The sequence below is a fragment of the Lagopus muta genome, chromosome 1 (assembly GCF_023343835.1).
Source record: "Lagopus muta isolate bLagMut1 chromosome 1, bLagMut1 primary, whole genome shotgun sequence".
Taxonomy (NCBI): Eukaryota; Metazoa; Chordata; class Aves; order Galliformes; family Phasianidae; genus Lagopus; species Lagopus muta.
In genome coordinates this window covers 131,713,926-131,735,478 of record NC_064433.1, presented here as the reverse complement: position 1 = coordinate 131,735,478, position 21,553 = coordinate 131,713,926, and the positions used below count along the sequence as shown (strand labels likewise).

General features: G+C 40.6%; 1 protein-coding gene across 6 annotated transcripts in view; it reads left to right on the top strand.

Moving 5' to 3' along the window:
• Nucleotides 1-21,553, top strand: part of AFF3 (ALF transcription elongation factor 3) — a 323,793-nt gene that overhangs the window by 167,575 nt on the left and 134,665 nt on the right. The window lies entirely within an intron of this gene.

The window sequence follows — 21,553 nt, the reverse complement described above, 5'->3', positions numbered from 1 at the left end:
GGTCCCTGGTACAACACGAAGAATGGCATTTTTTAATTTCTAGCAGCACTTCACCTTCAAAGGCCATTGACAGAGGTGACGGCTGCCATCAGGCTGGGCTAGGCCACTCCTGCTGCCTTTGCCTGGATTACCCACTTACTGGGGACCCCAGTGCAGTGCTCAGTCTCTGTGGTCTGCTCCTAACAAAACCTGGGATCCAATAACCTACCGATCCCCTTCATCCAAAGATGAGGATTTCTGTTCTGGTTGAAGTTGCCATGTTTGTGGAATATTTAGCCTTCATATATATTTAATTCTTTCAGCAGCTCAAAGCCAGGATGATTTATGCTTATTATGTGCAACAACACGGTTTTTATTTTCATCCAAAGGTGTCCTGGCATCTAATCCCATGTTAATGTAATCTCTCCGTGATCCAATAAAATATGGGTCAGCCCAAGAGGGCAGCATGGCCAGATATGTTTGAACAGATGGGTGGATGGAGGAACAGAGAGCTGCCACGGTTTGCTCAAGGTAAAAAAGCAAGTCAGTGGCAGAGAGATTAAAATTCAAAGCATGAGATCAACAGAGGATTAAGGGCCACATTCGTCTGCTTCATTTCCAGACATGTATCACATGTACCTCAGAAAATCTGCAGGTATCTCTGTGTGGAAATATTCATGGCTCATGGCTCTCAGCAAGGAGAGGCAGGGACACTCTGTGGGGATAAGGAGGAGACCCACAGGGCCCTCACTAAGAGGTGGACCAGGAGCTGGGAGGAGGACTGCTCCTGCCATGGCAGCTGGGCTGCAGGGCTGTTTCACAGCTCACCTGTGACCATGTATGCTGGGTACCAAGGTAGGGTCAGACCCTCAGCCACATGCCCACTCCCCATATGCCAAATCCTGGGTACTCCCAGCCATGCCTGACATGATTCCCAAAGCATTACCAGTCCTAAACACCGTTTCTTCCTTTGGAGAAACAGTGTCTCATTTCTGGCTCTGCTACGGCTGCTCTTGCCTCTGCTTTTCTAGGTGCTAGGAGCACACTGGTGCATTCCCAGGGTGAGGGATGCTCTTTTCCCCTCACCTCTCCTGGAGACCAGGACCTGACATCCTGGCACAGCTACCTGGCTGCAGGGTCGCATTTTGGCTGCGGACCATCTCCCGTAATTGAGCTGGCGAGCGCTGCCCTGCTGCTGCTGGGGGCTGGTGCCAGCTGCTCCCCCCACTGCCCGGGCTGCAGATGGCCCTACCAACAGCCGTCTCTTTCATCTGTCATCCTCTTCGCTTTTCAGTTCAGGTGCATTAAGCTACAAGGAAGAGAAAAATGTGGGTAAAAGGAGCAGATGCATTCCCATGCATTCCAATAATGCCATTTTTTATCAGACAGTGGGTGGTTTTAATTCACCCTTCTTAGCCATCCACAGCGTGTTTTCCCCCCAGCCCCCCCGCACTGGCATTGCATAGGTCTGGCTCATTACGTCTGCTCTCTGCGGCGGCGCAATACCTTGGGATGGATTCTGCAGGCTTAAAATAGAAACATTCCTGCTTGCTATTGCTGATGTATCATTGGGTAATCATTAAATAAATTCGGTGTTTTACTGCATTAACAAAAACACATGATTGTTTAACAGAGTATATTACAGAAGATGGAGGCTTTAATGGTCTCTATGGATTTTTAGTTTGTAAGAGTACATTATGAAGCTGTCTTGGTAGGGTGCTGTTTTCATATGTGAAAGAAGTTACTGGTGTTATACATCATTTTTATATCTTGTTGCTAGGCAACATATCATAGTGCAGTTATTGCAAAGGTGTCTGCTTCCTCGTTAAAAATCTTCATGTTGCTCCTTAATTCAGCAAAATTAGCTCTGTTATTGATCTCATCCTGCTTCCTCAGATATCCATTGATTGAGAGTTCATCCATTAGGTTTTGGAGAAATAGAACATTTTTCTATTAACTGAATTTGGGGTCAGAACCTCAAGCATATGCATTAGTGCTAATCTGTAGTTTCCCCGTTTGTCACGATTTGTTTTCATGCAGGGAACTCTGTGTTTGTGTTCAGTTGAGATTCAAAATCAGAGAAGTAATTTGGATGGTGGCGTATTTATGATCTCTGACAGCCAAGCTTAAATAATCCGCAGCAATAAAAGCAGAGGCTACCCCAGGTGTGCAGGGGAAGGTCTGAAAACTCCCTTTAAAACTCACTGTTTCCTCTCTGCAAGATAATGTGCGGTTCCTGCTTTCAGCACCCTTCTGTTCCAGCATTTCTCCCATTCATCATCACACTTCCCAAGCTTCCTTCAGTTGAAGAGAGCTGTCTGCCAGGACCATATGTGCTCCCCAGAGGCAGGGGTGGCACTGGCACGTGTCTCCCCAGTGCCTCATGTGGAGCGAGGGCACGTGGTGAGGCTGCCAGCTCCACGCTCTGCTCCAGCACGGGGGGAGCTGGGGGCTTCCACAGACCTCCGTGTGCAGCAAATGGCTCTTTATTATCCTCATCCCTCATGCCTTTGTTACTAGCATATTGTAATTACTTTCATTAACCAGGCTTAATGCAGCAGCGGTTGGTGTAGCTACTGTTCATTTTGGGGCAAATAGTACTGTTATAATATCAGGCTTTAATTAAGCCGTTTGGGATAAAAGCTGGTGTGCTAAAAGCCTCTAAAAATGCTGTTCCATGGTACACACCCACACAACAACCTGTAAATCAATGAGGTTTCATCTAGCCTCTCTCTTGGAAGATGTAATATGACATGTGCTGTTGGGGCAGTTATTTCTAAAGGCATGTGCTCCAGAGGAGGGGGGTGTGAAGGAAACATGAAAGAAGCTCATTACTTCACAGTCAGTCAACCTACTTCCTTTTAAAAAAATCTGCAAATAATTCTGGCAGTGTTTTAAAACTGATGGCTATGTGTTCACTGTTGAATTTCACACCTGGAGCATTCTGGGCAGTCTCTCAACAGCAGCAAGGTTCAAATTCCAGAATCACAGCATTGTGGGAGTTAGAAAGGACCTCTGGAGATCATTGAGTCCACTCTGCTGCTAAAGCAGTTCCCTGCAATAAGTTACACAGAAAAGTGTCCAGGCAGATCTGAAATATCTCCAGAAAAGGAAACTCCACAACCTCTCTGGGCAGCCTGTTCCAGTGCTCCGTCACCTTCCAAGTAAAGTTCTTCATCATGCTCAGATGGAACTTCCTATGTTCCAGTTTGTACCCATTGCCCCTTGTCACGTTTCTGGGCACGACCAAAACGAGCTTGGCCTCATCCTTTTGACATCTACTTTTTAGATATTTATAAGCATTGATAGGACCCCCCTCAGTCTTCTCCAGGCTGATCAGTCCCAGGTCTCTCAGACTTGTTTCCCCAACTTGTTTCCCTGTACTCAGAATGGAATGGTCAGGGTGGCCTCACAGCAGTCTTCTTTTTCTTCTAACTACAAAATATGCTTGTAACATTTGGGCCTTAGGATAATACAACACCTCTAAAACAGTTTCTCCAACATTCGTGAGGCAATAACTAGTGAAAACTCTACATTTTTTCCCTCTGCGCTACATCTCTGGGCTTTAACATGAAAACAAGTGCTTTGGTACATCTGAGAAGTCTGGCCAGACTATCTCTAAATTCTCTTTCTTTGATTGCTTGTCTGAAAATCTTTTTCTTCCTCAGAATGCACACGAGAAGATAATCTCCAGCTAACCCTGATAGTAGTGAGTGATGAATATCCAACCTGAACAGCTTGGACTAATTCCTTTTTCCCCCATCTTTGATGTCTGTGAGGCAAAACTGTTAAAACAGATGCAACTCACTATAGTGCAAGGTGTGCTGACAGAGAAAAGAGCCTTCTTTACATTTCAGTGTCTGTTTTTCCATGAATTCGTTTTTTTATTTGGGAAGTTTTGCCACTCTGCCTTTTTTTAGTTGCTTGTGTCTACATGAAAACCTCTACAAAGTTGATAGTATCCCTTCATGGCCAATGAGGTCATTTTTATGCTTAACGGTTGATTGTTTAATTCATGGAAATTTCCACCATAGATAAGTTGGTTCAGTTAATCCCATGTTGTTTCTCTATGCAAAAGGCAGAGAGAAGTCTCTCTTAACCCACGTTAACATTAAAGAATTAACCAAGACAATTTACCCGAGTCCTGAGGAACAAGGTTTTTTTTTCCATTTTGTCAAGGAGACATGTCTTTCAAGACAGTGCATATTTCTTGCTGCCACCCACCAATCATACAATCATAGAATCATTTGAGCTGGAAAGAACTTCTGAAGGTCCAATTCTCCTGCAGTGAACAGGGATGCCTACAGCTAGATCAGGTCCTGACCTCGAGTGTCTTCAGGGATGGGGCATCCACCACATCTCTGGGCAACCTGTTCCAGTGCTTCACCACCCTTACTGTATCAATCTCCCCTAGTTTAGTTTGAAACTATTTCCACTTGCTCTGCTGAAGAGTCTGTCCCCTTCTTTCTTACAACTCCCCTTTAGATACTGAAAGGCCATTCTCAAGTCTCCCTGGAGCTTTCTCTTCTCCAAGTTCAGCAGCCTCAGTTCTCTCAGCCTGTCCTCATAGGAGAGGTGTTTCATCCTTTGGGTCATTTTTGTGGCCCTGATAAGGTCTGTAAAATCCTTCAACTTAGCTCTTCAGGGCTCTACAGAGATTTGTGGATGAAGAAAATCTTTGTGATCAGGAAGAGACATATTGCCAACTTCTGTTTGCTATGCACTTCAATAAAAATACAGGATGTTTTACTCCATAAAATTATCTGCTTCCCCACTGGATCTCTTGATGCCCATAATTCTTAGAAAACTCTAGTAGTAGGCTGGATCAGGGCGATTTTATTTCTCCAGTGTGATGAATCTGCCAGCCCTGTCTGTTGCCATTCTGCGAATCTTCATCTCTGAGAACCAGAGCCAAATCTGACACTTGGTGCCAGCCAGCATCTGATAGTCCAAGGTTTTTTTTGAAAAACGCTCTTCAAGATATCTTAGTGCCTAGTGAAGAACCCTCTACAAAGCTAAATGCAAGAAGTGTATGATCTGGATTGCTTCCCAGTTGTTTGCCCTCTGATCAACTCAGTGGAAGCACATCTATCAGCTTTTTTGTTGCAGCCCAACAGCAGGGTCACATCCGCTCATGTTGTGATGGTTTTGGCCTTGACACTTTCACTGCAGTCAGTTCTGCTGGGAAACAAAATAAAAGGAACACTGAGTCGATCTGCAGCTTCAACCATGTGGCCACTTGCTTGCATCTGTTTTTCTATATTGTCAAACATAGCATTTCATGGCCCCTTCTTTTCTTGACCCAACTTATCAACAGTTGGATACGATATAGAGGTAGCTGGTGCCTCTGATTAGCTCTCTTGTTAAATGCACTGTGATATTTTTAAGAAAAATAAATTAAAAAATTGCAAATATGTCCAATAGCAGTTGGGCTGCCAAAATAGTGATATGTAGCCTTGCTTCCATGTATTGTTTCCTATCTCTGCATCCGTCTTGAGTTTCATCTCACATGTCTAGGCTGCCAGCTGCTTGGGACAGGAGCACAGCATGTGTGTGGAGCACTTTGCTGAGTGTGTCCAGAACATAACTAATCAATACGTAACTAGCCAGTGCTTCTGTTCATGATTATCACATCCCAAATTGAGTCTATTTGCAGACAGTATGTATTCCCAGCTGAGAGGAGAGCCTGTTCTTTGTTTACCAAGGTATACAGAGACCTGCTTTTTAATGTTGTTTACTGATTTACTTCTCCGAGACCTCAATTCCAGTTGCTGAAAACAAAAACTGACACTGCTAAAGTTGTCCTCCATTGCTCTTTGGGTAAGATTTCTCCTATCACATCTAGATTTAAAATGCCGCTTGCTTCCTACCAGAAAGGAGGTCTCTATGGGTCAGCACTTGGAGAAGCAGAGCAGTTTCCTGAAAGGTAACTGTGGTTCATAACAAAATGTTTTCCACACAGGTTCCACAACCAACCTCTCTTCCCCACCAACTCAAAATCCAGTGCCCTGAGACACCTTACTGCTGAAGGTGCCAAGTTATAAGTGGCATTCCCACTCCAACCTTACCACCGGAGCTCCTGAAAGGGTCTCCGTGCAGAAGATGCACCTGGGGCTACTTCAAATGTGGCTGCGGTAGAGGAAATCAGTGTATCATGCACAATAAACTTGCCCCTGAGCAAAACCTGAGTGGACAGGCTCTCTTCAGGAACCACATTTTACGTTGGGTAGGCTACCCTTTTCCCCCCTCATTCTGTAATTAGACTTCACAATTATGTAGTTTAATCTAATTAAAGTAATTACGCAATTATACAATAATTGATACATAATCAACATGCAAAAAACCTGCATAAGTATTATTTAGCCAACAGAGGAAATTCTAGATGAACCTTTTCAATCTCTTAAAAGTATCATTTTAGCAGACAGCTCAAGGGACAAGTTTGGCCTACTCAGGCATTTTTAAATCTTTACTGCCACCAGTAATATCCTATTTTACTATTCCTGAGTAACCCACTTTCATTGACTTCAACAGGAGCTGCCTCTGAGCACCCATAGACACGAGTAAAGCCTCTGAAAGCCTCACCACAAGTATCTCATCCAAAGATAACAGCTTGCTTCAAAGCAATTTCAGGAATGCCTAATACTGGACTGCATACTATTAGAGATTATAAAAAAAGAATTCTCACTGTCAACTACATTGCCAACAAACTTTACCATTTAAGATCTTTTGTAAAAAGTAAACAAAAATTACTTCTTTATTATTCTAAATAACTGTGCAAAATGAGCACCACACATATGCACCATGCTTATGCGTGCATAAATGAGGCTTGAGCTCTGCATACATCCAAGGTCTCACGCACCAAAATCATCGAACACACACATGGCATGGATGCAGGAGTCCTCACTCTAATCGTGGAATTGTAGAATCATAGAATGGCTTAGGTTGGAGAAGACCTTAAAGAACACCCAGTTACTACCCTCTTCCCTGGACAGGGCTGCTCTACACTAGCTCAGGCTGTCCAGGGCTCCATCCAACCTGGCATTTAGCATCTCCAGGGATGGGGCAGGAACAGGAACCTATTTTCCTGTATTGGCTTATTTTTTTCCTGAAGCAGACAGACTGAGAGGCCTGTGTTTCGTTATATAAGGATGTTAGCTGTATCTGTAACAGGCAAAGACCCATGTTCTGAAATGACATCAGAGACTTGGGGGCTTGGTTGATAAGAAATGGGATTTCTTCTCATCCTTGGATAAAATTTCTGTTAACACAGTCTCCATCTCCTTACTGCTGTGCTGTGAACTGTTTATCCTTTATGGCTTTTCCCTCCTGTGATTTGGCTGAACATCATTGATATCTTAGCCTTGTTTTGGAAAGCGCTGTGGAATCAAACTCATGCACATTTGTATAATGCTCTATATTTAATCCAGTGAGTCTGGATGCATGATAAAATGAGAATGCCCTGTCCCTTTCTTTATCTCTGTTGCATAACTCATGCTTTAAACCAGGTACATTATCCTGTGAGACACTATGTGGCAAGTTTGTTAGAAATGCTGTGTAGCTGTGTTGGTAAAACTACTCACAAACAGAAATTTCAGAGGAAAATGTGAACGTTCCCTGATAAGCAGTCACTTGGGCTTTTCCTGTTGTTGTTTTTGTGGGTTTGTTCTTTTTTTGTTTTTGTTTTTGTTTTTGTTTTGTTTGTTTGTTTGTTGTTGGTGTTGGTGTTGCTGTTTTGCATGATTTGCTACTAAGGATCTAGCTTTAACTGTTATTACCCATATGTGCAGAAGTATAATTTTGATTTGATCCATATTCTCTTTAATGCTGAAACTGTTGAAAAAAACCTTTTTCAATTTGGTTTCAAATTCAAACATGATGGTTTTACAGTTATCTTTTAATTGTCAGTATTCATATTGCTAGTATGAGTGTGTTGTCAGCCATAATCTTCTTTTTCATGATACAGACTGCAAATGTGTAAAAAAAGCATACAACTGAACAGTTGCTTGTTCGTGTTGGTATAAATTCATTTCTGTCTACAGAAGTCAAAGAGGGCTTGCACATCTGTCCCACAATTTCCAAGCTTTAGAAGAACTTACAGGTGCTTAGGTGACCCCCTGATCACAGCCAAGGGTCACATAGAGAGCATCTTTGTCTTCAGCCATTTTTCTTCCACACCTTTGGTGATATCTAAAAGGTGTGATTGCTTCATAGACAGAAAAAGGCCATTCACCTGCCTTTCTTAGGTGAAATTCATTTGGTTCTCCTGGTATCAGACATTAGCAGACAAAGAAATCACGATAAACACACCCACGAGCTACAGAAAAACTCAGCAAGCACACCGCTGCTTGTACTTGCAAGCAAATTAAATAAATAAATATCGTTATATATATAAATATTCCATGAAATAACGCAGCATAAAAATCTACTGCCCAGGTACTTTACAGCTCTGCTAACCTTTGTTGCTGAGGTGTCTGTTATGTAGCTCACAGGGAACACCACGCTGCTCTTTTTCATAGAGAATAACAGAGTGGTTTGGGTTGGAAGGGACCTCACAGCCCACTCAGCCCCAACCCCTGCCGTGGGCAGGGCTGCCCCCCACCAGCTCAGGCTGCCCAGAGCCCCATCCAATCTGGACTGGAGAGCCTCCAAGGATGGGGCACCACAGCTTCTCTGGGCAGCTGTGCCAGCGCCTCACCGCCCTTTGAGTGAAAAATTTCTTCCTAACATCAAATATCAATTTCTTCTCTTTTCATTTAAAGCCCTTCCCCCTATCTCTGTAGCCATTCCACCAATCTTTGCCTGCATCTCTTCAGCAGTAAACTCACTCATATTTGGCATAGGAACTTGAGCTGAATTTACCAGCAGTTTGGTAATTCTGATAGGCTGGGAGCTGCTGTCTTTGGTCAAGATGCAGTAACAGATCGCAGCTGAGTACAGCTGATCTCATATTGCTGAGTGTGATTTAAAGGGAAATCTTTGTAAGAAGTATAACTGCCTGAATTACTACTCTTTTATATGTTTTTAAATGAGAATGTAAAGGCCAAGGGCATTTTTTCCTATTTAATACCATTAAATCCATCATTAAATCTCTCACTGAACACTGGCTGAATTTAATGGTGCCCTGAAGTGCCAATGCTGATGCTTGACTGTGTTAATATTGTTGTATATACAGATACAATAAATAACACTCAGCTAAGATAGTATTAGCAACCATATTGGGTGCATCAATACAAATAGCTGTACTAATGAGATTAAGCGTCAGAAACCAATGGCAATGTGAATCTAGGCACTGGGGCTAAAATATGGATAGGGATTCAACACATTGAACCTATCAGTAAAACAGACTCTACTAAAAGCTTTACTGCTAGTTGGCATTAAAGGTTTAATTTGAAAGTACAGTTTTTATATTTTCTCATCTCACTTTATAACATGCTCTGGCTTAAAACCTCAGCCTGTCTTGTGCACAGGTAATATCCATGTTTCTGTTTGCTGGCTAATCTCTGCACAACCCCTGGCAAGGCACTCTGCTTTGCCATGCTTGACCTGTTCTCCTGGTAAGCATGATTCAGCACCGGGAGGACTGGGTTTGTACCACGGCTGTTTTTCATGTCTAAGATTCTGAATGCAAGATGTTGAGGATGTTCCTTGTTTATGCTTTCATGGCTTGAAGGAGAAAAGCTCTGTGTTGTGATCTTTCTTCTAATGCGTTTCTTTGTATGGTAAAGCTCTGAAAGATATGTCTGGTAACCTGGTAAAACACTGGTGTGTTTTACTAAGAAAATGATCCAAAGTGAAAATAAAAGAAGTGATCTAAGGGACTGCCTTTAATCATCAGAGGTGAAATCCTTCCCTTGGTAGGAGATTCATTTAAGGGTTAAGTGGAAATTAATTAATACTTAGACATGATGTAGATCTTTTTGCAACGAAATGCAATTTGATGGTTCTACTGAAAAATAATCAAAAGAAATTAACATTTTTTGCCAGAAAACAATATTCTATTACTTCTAAAATTTTAAATTTCCAAGAGTAAGACTTCTCTTCCTGATTCCCTGCTCTCTAGAAACTCAGTAACATAATTAAAAAGCGATAACAGTGTGACCTGTTTCCCTTTTCTTTATGTATTACTTTAATTTTTCCTCATGATTTCTATGAGGTAAAAAAGAAAATACATACATTCTCATTTTTTTACATGGCAGCAAAAGAATGTTAATTTTGCTGTAAAGTGAAAAAGTAAATCATGTGCAGTTAAGAGCTCAAAAATAAACAAGCGTATGTAGCCAGCTTACTTCCTTGCATAACTCTGTCATGACACAGCCCATAATTTCGTAATTACCTACTGTTTTCTGGCAAATGTCTTTAGGAATACTTTAGAGAGTTGTAAAAACTTTTCTTAGTGTCATTTTTCATAGCATTCTAGCTCTAAAACCAAGCTGTCTTCATACCGAGATTCTCATAGAACATCACTGGCGAATACCTAGAAATGGCAAGGCAGAACGATGCAGTAGATCATGAATTCTTTCTGCGGGTGCTCATCATTCATCTGCTCAAGCTGAGTTGTTTCATTACCAACCTTACTTACAAACTGTTTCAGGGATCCTTTCTTTTTCTTTTTCTTTTTTTTTTTTTTTTCTCATTTAAAATAATTCATTTCACTTGGTTTTAAACAAATCAGATAAACCTAAAGGCATTTAATTTCAGCTAACACCGAAGCAGCCGTGCAGTCTCTAACTTTACATTACATTAAAATGGTGTTAAGCTGTTGCATTTTTTTAAAATAGTTGTGAATTGCTTATGCAGACAGTGTCTACAATAACATATAAGACTCTGGTGTTACACTTCTTCTTAATGAAAGGAAGGAAGTTATGGATGGAGTCAGACCGTGTGATTTAGAAACAGAGTTAAGGCTTCAGTGTCTGTTTTCATATATTCTCTTACTTTTTCTGAGAGTGGTGTTTTCACCCTCAATACTTTTTGCGACAGGAAAATGATGAGTTTCTCTTAGGTGATTTTCCAACTGAAGAGTCTTTCAACCTTAATTCTATTTTTACGTGTTTTACCTCATAATGGTAGTATAGTACTTACAGAGATTACATTGGTGCTGTGATACTTAATTCAAGTTTGTAGACTACTTTGCAAATGAAAGACAGTGTGTACAATAAGCACTAAGTGTTATTGTTTCAGGGCTTAAAGCAGGCAGAGCTAAAGACAATGGTAGCTTTGAGGAGCCCACTTAATGTAAACACTAGATAACAGTGAATTGCACAGTTAAAGAAAGGTCTCCTTTACTGTTCCACAGGCATGCTTTCAGTTCAAGCAAGACTCAGTTCACAATCAAGAAATGCCAGACTGCTTAGGAATAACTGGGGCAAACAAAGGGCCCTGCTTACCTGCATCCGATTCTTAAGGGCCACCCTGTGTAGCACAGAGAAATGGCAAGCGCCACTTTGTGCTCCTGAGGGCACGATGGGGGGCAGTGGCAAATTTTGGATCAAATTATTCAAACATTAACACTGCAAGATGTCAAAAAGAAAAGGAAATCACCTCTCTAAAATACTGACAGACATTCTTGTCCTCGGAAGTTTCTGTCAATTCACAGATACCTAAATTCACCGGTTGAAAGTGCAGCTCCATAGTAGTTTTGAGAAGGCTGAACTGTCATTTCCAAGAGAACCTCCACCACTGTACTGTGAAAGCTTTGTGAATTCATTTTTACTGTGGATTAAGTCCCAAAGTTGTCTAGGAATTTGTCTAAGCAGGGCAGTCCTGGTTCTCCAAATCTCTGCTCACCTATGCTGGCATTTCTACCAGCACCCAAGCTTTCCTCTGCCTGCCACACTCCCAGCACTCTTCCAGGCTGGGACTGAATCCAAATGCCACTCTTCAGAAGAAAATTGTGACGTAAATGTCGCCAGTCAACAAACCAGCTTGCTACCCACAACATTAAAATGGAAAACCTAAAATTGGATTATCTATACAATTAAGAAAAGCATTTCAAATGATCACAGATGACCTTTCTAAAACATCAATGTCTTTTTAATGTGAAAGCATTAAAAGGTCATGTGGAAACTTAGGGAGAGTAGGGAAGAGGGGCCTCATGCACACTTCAGCCTCACCCTGTTAGGAAGACAGCCAAGATACAGAAATATGGTAGCACTTTCCAGTTTGCAGATAGAGCCATTACCTATGAGATTTTGATAAACTGGAAAAAAAAAAACAACCCCTCCAAAATAAAGAACAAGAATTATATTAGGTATATTTTAGGTGTGAGTCTGAACAATGTGTTTTATCACCCATTCTGACTGGCATTCTTGCCAGCATAATAATCCAGGTAACTACAGCCATTCTCCCCTGTTTCAGGCCCATTGTCTTGATTTTGGCTAGAGCACATCATTCTGAAAAACAGCTTTTCTTGATCTGCAAACTTTAAAGGATGAAGACTTAACACCACGTCCCAGCAGTGAAACACCAGCTCATGAGACATTATTCTTCTTTATCTTATTATGATTTGTCTGTTTCTAGCCATTGGTTTGTAATACAAGAAGTTAGTAGCTGACTAGAAGTTTTCTAAGGGTGTCAGAAATCAGGGTTTGAGGCTTTTTCCCTCACTTTGAAGATGCTCATGTAGTTCAAGCATAGTTCCTCTTACTGTAACAGCACTGATCTCTGTAAATCTGTCATCTTTTTACAACTTCTATCTGTTTCTAGCGTTTTTGAAGAACTGTGTACAGAGGAAACAGACTGTTCCAGCATCAGGCTCACAAGCTCAACTGTGCTGCTCCTCCCTTTTACAAACACATAATGATTGAAAATTTTTTTGTGTGTGAGAATGCAAGATACTGGAAGGATATTTTCAGTCACCTATGCACTGGTGATCTCTAACTCCTTTCTCGGCCTAGAGTTCCATTTTGCCAGAAGTATCTGGTGTTCTCCATTCATAGATATGAGTTTGCCACGTTCAGCTCTGTACATGTCTGTATTCTTAGCTGAACTGGTCTCTTTCAGCTTCAGCCACTGCTTTGTGCAGCTGTGCTCCTTCTAGGGTAAGAATCATCAAGATTTAATATCTTCCTGTCAATTCAGATCTAGGAGGTACATGAGCAGCCTTGAGAACAGATGGTTGAATTCACATACACTGAAGCACGCAGTGCTACACTGATTTCTTAATCTCATTCAGAATAAATGCCTTGTATATGAACAGATTCTGCAAGTTGTCAGAGCATCATAAACAAAATTGTTTGCTAATTACAGTCAGCCACATCCGTGCAAGGTTGTCCAGGCAGGATTTACAGGCTGCTTTGCCTTGCAGAACCTGTGTATGCTACAGAAGGGAAAAGGAAAGAAGAGCAACTGCCTTGGTGCTCAGATTCACAGCTTGATGTCCCAGCCTGATGCAATATTTTTCCCATAAATTTAGCACATTTCTTCTAATGTTGTTCAGAACAATGTATTTCACACAATGTCTTTCCGTAACATAGCACACGGTCACTGCTGTACTACTCACATGTTTGTGAAGCTTAAAATATTTGATCAGTTGGCTGAGCAAGCAGAGCTAAAATTATAGATTCACACCTACTGGTGAGTCTCCACTATAGATGCTTAAAAGCACTCTTTATACGAGTCCTTGGGCTCCCAGGGACTATGTGAATCTTTCTGGCACCCCAGCCCTATTAAGTTGGTTTCACAAGAATGACATGGTACTGGAATGAATGGTACTAATGGACATGGCATGGAATCAATGGTACTAAGATCAACTCAGGCCAATCTGATGACCTCTTATTTGACCTTCTGTCCAGGGGATGAATAAGGACCACCAATGTGGCTATCTGAAAGCTTTCAGCCTCATATAGCACAAGAATCCTGAAAAAAATAAAAATTAAAATTAAAAAAAAATTAGAAAAAGTAAAGTTTCATAAAATTGGATTTTTTTTTCTTGCTTCCATTACCTCCTTGCATTCATCAGCATATTTTTATCTGGATAAAAGAATGTTCGTATTTGAAAATTACATGCATTTGCGGCAAATGTATTTCAGTGTTGCTAAATATTTACCATGGCAGTATTTTTGTCTTCTCCAAACCACAGATGTTTTTCGTAGTAAATATGCCTGTTTCATAGCTCTCTTCTGTTCCTTTGTCCACATTAATGCAACCATCCGTCAAATACAGCGTAAATCCCTAACCAATGTCTTGGTCTTTATTGCCAATAGCCTACATTTTAATTTCTTGAAGTGTTTCCAGAGCAGTCCTGAGGCTGCTGCTGTTGCTTTGTTAGCAGACTGCAGAATTAACATGCTTGTTACCATCTCTGAAAATGTCAACTATGTGCACTTTTTCATTATTATTTGAAATCATGCAGAGTTCTGGACCTTGAAGTATCCTAGGTCTCTTACCTTCCTCTTTCTCCTCCCCCTGCTCCCAAGAGGCAGCAATTCATCTTCATTAGCCACTTCTGTTAGCTTGCTGCCAACTGAAACCAGAAAACTAGCTGCATCAGTCTTGCATGGCAATTCAAGAATTAGAATCCACAGTCCTTGGGTGCAGGAGGTTAATGCACTAATAAAGATTGCACCTTGATTAACCACATCATCTCAGCTTGCCCAGGCAAGGCTGGTTCTCAGTTTGTCATATCATATGGCCCAGTGCATTCATTTAAAAACATAGCTTCCTAACTAAGATCACAGATAGATCACAGATTCATCTCTGGAACCAGAGAAGCAATTTTGTTCTTTTTTTTTTTTTTTTTTTTCAGTGAAGAATATTTTAAAGTTTTTAAGGAAACCTCCTGCTTTCTGTTCTATAGCATACCTGTAGGGCTACATGTTGTTTCTTTCCTGATAGTTAGAGGTAAGAAATCTTTCTGGCTTTAACTCAGATACGATAGATCATGGCACAGTTTATAGTCTAGTTAACATTTGCTCTTAGACTCAAGCCACCATTCTCTTGGATATCCTTATCTTCCCCTGGCCTTAGCAGCTCATTTGTATCACATAAACAAAGAACGATTTGCAAGACTCTATTAAAGAATGATAATCATACAGTGAAGGACCTAAATAAATCAGTTCATTGAATGACTGAAGCATTTTTTTAATATTTATCTTTCCTATATTGCCAAGCCTTGACTGAATGTTGCAGGTTATTTGCAGGATGGTTCCACTAAAGCAGTGATAACAAATTCCAAACAGAAACTTATTGCACTGGCATTTGTGATCTGCTATAGAGTAACCTGATCCATAGATCACATTACAAATGTTCATTATTTGGAGTGCTTTAGTTTTGTAGACACCAAACATCTGGAGATATAATGCTGAACTCATTCTTTAATACTCCAGTCTGCAAAACCTGACCTTCTCTCTTTACAAAGTCCTACTTTACTTTTCCTTTCTTTTCCTTTCTTTCCCTTTCCTTTCTTTTCCTTTCTTCCCCTTTCTTCCCCTTCCCTTTCTCTTCCCTTCTTCTTCTCCTTCCCCTTCTCCTTCCCTTTCCTCTTCCCCTTCTCTTTCCCCTTCCTGTTTCCCTTCCCCTTCCCTTTTTAATCCTTTTTCTTCCTTTCCATTTCTTCCCCTTTTCTTCTAGAAATCATTGGAGCAGGAATAGGGAAGACAAAAAACTGCTGACTGGGACTCAACGCTGTACCAGCACTCAGCTCTATGCAACTGCTGTCCTTAAGACTATTTTCTATTCTTTCTCAGGGGCCTTCCAGTGGTTCCCTTATACCATCCTCCAGTCAGAGCGTAGCTGAAGCCATGTTTGTCAGTTACCTAAAGATTAGAAAGCATTTGACACCATATGTGACAGAAATATTAAATATAAATCAAAACTTGCCTAAGTAAGTGTATGGGAAGGAAGTAAAACAGTAAACAACAGAAGCTGAAAAATAGCAAGGTATTTTGTTGGGTTACAGTAGTTCTGAATAGCTGTTGCCAGAAGGATAATGACAAAATAAAAGATGTTCTAGTGGAATGAAGAAAATTATCAAGTGCTCAAAGGAAAATAAAGAATTTACAAGGAAGAAAAAGGGATAAATTGATGTAGTTTGTATAGGTGACATCTTAAAGAGACGAGAGGAAACAGCTTTATCTTACTATTTTACAAATGTGCATTGAGGCTCAGGTTATAAAAGTCACAACAATAGCAGATATAAGAGGAATCACTTTTAAAAAGTGAAAATTTGATCTTTCACATCATGAAAACCTTATCACAATGAAATGCTGTCAGCTTCAATGTAGTCTGCAGAAGTTTCATTGTCAGACTCTTTGCTTTGGATATTAGACACTAAAATCATAGCCACATTGTCAGCCAGTGGCAGTGTAGCTTCACTGAATTGAAAGGGATTCATGCCAACTGACAGGACTTAGAGAGAGTCTCCTGTGCAAAAAAATAAAATAAATAAATAAATTACTGTAGAAAAAGAGGAGAGCAAGCAGGTAAGTTTTCTAGCTGTGTCCTGTGGTCACTTACTAAGAGGTCTTGGAAAGCTCTGTGTTAGCTTTGCATTGCCTCCCTTTCCAAATGACAGGATATATCCACTGCCTCCCTAAAAGCTGCTTTATAGTGTAGGTGACTATAAAGAGAGCACTTCTGCAGTCCCTATGCACTATCCAGCAGAGTATTTGCAAATGAAAATTGCGTATCACCAATCCCCTATAATTCCTGTGACATGTCAGTAGAGCTGCGGATGAGTCTGAGCCAGCTAAGATAATTTTCAAAAAGGATTTGACAGGGTCCTTTATGAGATGCTACAAAAAAAAATCTTAAATCATCCACAGTGAGCGACAAAATATTATGAATCAAAAATTGGGTAGGTGAACACACACACTACCGGAGGATTAAACAGTCAATTTTCTTAATGGACCAATGATAAGTTCTGGTTGTGGCAGCAAATGAACAGAGTAATGCATGTGGCAGGAATTTAAATTTAGATGAGACTGAATTCACTACTTGTTTTTAATTACAATTTTTTTCAATCACTTCGACCATTCCTAGAATCATACAACACACAGCAAGACTGATAGCACTAGAAAAACAGCATTGACTTCAGTCTGGAGTAAATACTATTATTTACCTCTGAATAGAACATTTCCTGAAAAATTACCTACAAGCTAGGGCTAGAAGCCCCAAACAAAACACTACCAAGCAGTGATTAATCTACAAGAAATGTCTCATTACTTAATTGTCGCTGCAGAAAATACATGTGGAGCAAGGATACACAGTACTATAGATTTCTTTATCTGAAGGCTTTCCTTTCCATGAGAAGAAAAGCCAAGTTTGTGTGTTGGTTGAGATTAACTGGGCTCAGACCTTCATAACTCGCAGAGCTGCACATTTACATATAGCTGCTGAAAGCTGATTTACGATGGGCAGAGGCAAGTGCAGTCACAGAATTCCAATGTGTAAGTGAAACATGCCAACACCACCACCACAAAGATGGGACATCTATGTAACCCTCACAGGGAGAAGCACATGTTAATAAAAAGGGTCAGTCAGAGGTCTCCTGGGATTTGTGGCCTGTTGCTGTCTGCATGTCTCTCCCACTTGGTGCCTCCTCTGCTGTCCCCTTGCTCACCATGTCCCTGCAGTTGCAACCTCTGCTGGTCTCCACCATCCCAGCTTATCTGAGCCACCTGTCGTTGTGGTATATCTGCTAGCAGGAGGAGGAGGGTGACTGCCGCTGTCTCAGATGGGCCATCCTGAAACTGAGCACCTGTGCTTATCCACATTTATCCACTTCTCTTCTGACGGGGCTGGTCTCTTCTCACTGGTGACAGGTGTCAGGATGAGGGGAAATGGCCTCATGTTGCACCAGGGTAAGTTTAGGTTGGATATCAGGAAACACTTCTGTACAGAAAGGGTTGTTAAGCACTGGAATAGGTTCCCCAGGGAGGTGGGTGAGTCACCATCCCTGGATGTGTTTAAAAACTGTTTGGATGTGGTGCTCAGGGACATGATTTAGCAGAGGGTTGTTAGGGTAGGATGGTGAGGCTGTGGTTGGACTCCATGATCTTTGAGTTTTTTTCCAACCTGAGCTACTCTATGATTCTATGATTCTATTTATATCTAAGCAGTCCAGCTAGGACTTCATTCTTTGATCTGGAAATCTGTTTTCCACACTTCTGGCCCCCAAATGGCTTTTCAGTTGTTCCTTTAGTTAACCTTGTCCAGGATTCAAAGGTTAACGTAATCAAGTTGGTAGAAATATCTAAATCTGTTTAAAATTAGCCCATTATCTTATAATGGCTGAAACATTATCCAGTGCAAGATAATTCAGAATTATTTTTTGTTCAGTTTATGATTAAAAAAAAAAAAAAGCCGCTTTTGATGCAGGGTTAAATTTTTGGTGGCATTCATCAGTGCATTTGAAAACTTATTTTCAGTCCAGTGGCTGCTCCATGCCAATCCCAAGCACCAGAGGCAGATAGGGTGGCTGACCTCAAAAGAGAAGCTGTGCATGAAGTTTTATTTTAACACTAAAAGTTGAGTCCTTTTTGTTTAGTTAGACAGTTGCCTCTTGGTCTTACCTTTTCAAGCATTTCACACTATGTACTGAAAAAAGATCTTGTTACAGTCACATACTACCATGCTTTTAATCTGTGTCAGATATTGCAGATAAAGACTAAAATCACAAGAGTTGGTGCACAAGGACATGTTCTTCACTTGTTTCTGCCTGCCATTGAAGTTGCTGGAAACTTCAATCTTTTCTCCTATTTTTTGCGATTCTGTTCTTGGCAGTCAGTCGGAGCCCATAGTTCAATATTTCTCTTTTCAAAAAATATTTTACTAGATTTAAAACTTACCATTGCTCAATGGAGACAGTTTGCGATTTGTGGATATTTTTCCCATAGTGCTTTCTGATTTTATATTTATATATATTTCTAATCTGATTTCATTTCTAAACTGACTGAATTCCAAATGGTGGCAATATATACATCACATGAACAGAATTTGTCATATTACTCTGATAAAATCATATTCAGATATTCATGATAATAGCAATTATTAACCATGGCAAATATCAGCGATATTAGTACAACTTTGTGTCAGAAATGGTTACGTTAAATTTAAATTATGTAGAAAACTTTATTACATACCACAAGTGCAAGTAGAAAGGGAGGGGAAGAGAAGCTAGCTGGAAAAAAAAAAAAAAAGAAAAAAAAAGACTATTAGGGCCATTTTTCATTGAAGTATGGATGAGAAATAATCTTGGAGAAAAGAAGAAATGAAAGATTTTGACATGTCAAAAAGAAAGGTCACCCTTATTTTTAATCAGCCTTCTCATGCTTTCCATGGATGAAGGTATCATTGTCAGACTTGGGCAGGCAAGGTGGGAGGGAAGAGCTCTGCTAACAGATTGGTTTCTGCACGGCACGTAGCAGACCTCTCAGAAGATGTTTCCGTGAAGGTGACAGTGGGGGTCAGCCACAGTATAACCTACAGGAACTGCTGCCTGGGCAAATGGAAATCATAAGCACTGAGCAGTGTATTTCACAAGCAGGATGGCTTTAGGTCAGAACCACTAGATGCTCCCATCCCAGTCTGGCTGGCCCAGTTCTTGAAGGAGGTAACATAGGGTATTGCCCTTCAAAAGAAAGGGACACGTGGTTATTTCTTAGGTATGCTTTGGGGATCAGCGCTTCAGCTTCTTGGGAAAAACACTTTGGGAATGGAGCTTTGCAGGTGAAAATGCCTTTCGTCTGTGCACACAGCACTTCATTTTCTAGAAAGTAAGCAAATGGTTGTGTGAAAGAGAAACAGAGAAAAACAGATGAGAAACAACTCCTTTTTTAGATCACAGCTCTAGGATTAAATGTCACTATTGCAACTCTGCTTTCTGCCAATTTACTGTCATAAACTCTTACAGTTGGAATATTTCTCAGTATGTAATTCATCTTTTGAAAATAATAGCACTTATGCCAGGTACTTGTAGCAATAGGTCTGCTCCCTTCCAAATGGCAAACTGCTTGCCGGTGTTTCAGCTTGCTTGTGTTAAAAGAACTTACTGTACATTAAAATGTACTCTACTGCCACTTACCAGATAAGCAAGTCGTAAGATGAACAGTCTACCTCAAATAACTGAAAAGCAGTTCAGGTTCTGATACTGAAACTGCAAACCAGATGATGCTCTGATTAGAGGTATCCACGTAGATTACTGAAATCTAATAAATCATGTCACTTTTTTGCCTCAAATAAAAGAAAAAAATACAGTTTTTTATTAGAAAATAAACTGTTTATCAAGAATGCTTTAAAGGTGACATTTATTACTAATAAACTGTTTTCAAAGGGCTGAACCACTCACTGGCAGAAGAGGCAGAGACTTCCTTCTGTGTGAAAAATGCCCCATCTCAGTGCTTGGAGGGTCAGGAAGCACTTCCATCAGCACTACCGAAGGGTGGGCGATAGATTCACCCACATCTTTCTTCAAACAAGAACATTCCTCAAACTAGAAATGAGTCATGGAAATACAACTCTGGTATTATTCTGGGAGCAGTCATAGATCTCAGCACATGCCCTTGGAATATTGCTGAGAAGTTCAATAGTGGTAGAAAAAAAAAAGGAGAGCATCTGCTGGGCAAACTCTTGATAGTGTCAGTGAGCCCGCAGCTTAGGGAGGATGTGGTTTTCTCTTCAGCTCTTGAAACTTGTTGGTTGACTCTTCAGAGTTGTCGTGCTTCACATAGCCTCTCATATTAACTCTGTTAAGTTGCTGTGTACCAAATATTATGGCTGTTGCTGTTGAACATGTCAAAAAAACATGTCAAAAAAGAAACAACAGCCTACACTAGGCAGGAATATGAAGCTCCTCTCTTAACAAATCATCTCTTATCTGAAGTGTTTAATTCACACTTTAGCCCCCTCCTTCCCAAATTCAGACTTGCTTTAGAGACTAACTCATCCATCCCTGACTGGTAATAGCATTGAAGGTGTGTCTGCCAGCTACCTGTGTCTGGATCAGGAAAGACTGCATACAAGTCTAAAGTCCATGCATCTCTTAGCTATTAAAAGAAGTCTTTTGAAAATGCACAGGAAGAAAGCAAAGGTGGAGAGCAGCACACTTCATTTAGGGCTTGTTGCATGGCCGCAACCTGCAGAACACAAACAAGTGGCAGTTATGAGCTTATTCAATTCCTTTAATATAAAAAAGAAAATTGTAGGAATTAACCACTGGGCAAGTTCAAAGTGTTAAACATTTATCATTCTGACCTTGTCTGTGAAATCTATTTTGTGATTAATCCATAGGATGTACCTCATTATTTGGTCACAAACTGAGATTTCTGTTCCCATACTGCAAAAACAAGATTCCTCTATTATTCTCACCAGGCAGTGAGATCATAATCTTATGATTAAAACGTGGATGCTGATTGTCAGAAAAATCAAACTTCTTGCACTTAAGATGCATTAACTATTCAGGAAAATGAAATGGTGCTTAAGAACTGCTCTCAAGAGTCTGCGATAAAAATCAATGTAGCTCACGTATTGCCTAGATTATATGTGAACTGGGCATTTCCTCGAAGTTACAGTAACTTATATATTCCTTCACCCAGCTATCCTTGCTAATGATATACTATTTTTTTTTCCTATTCCA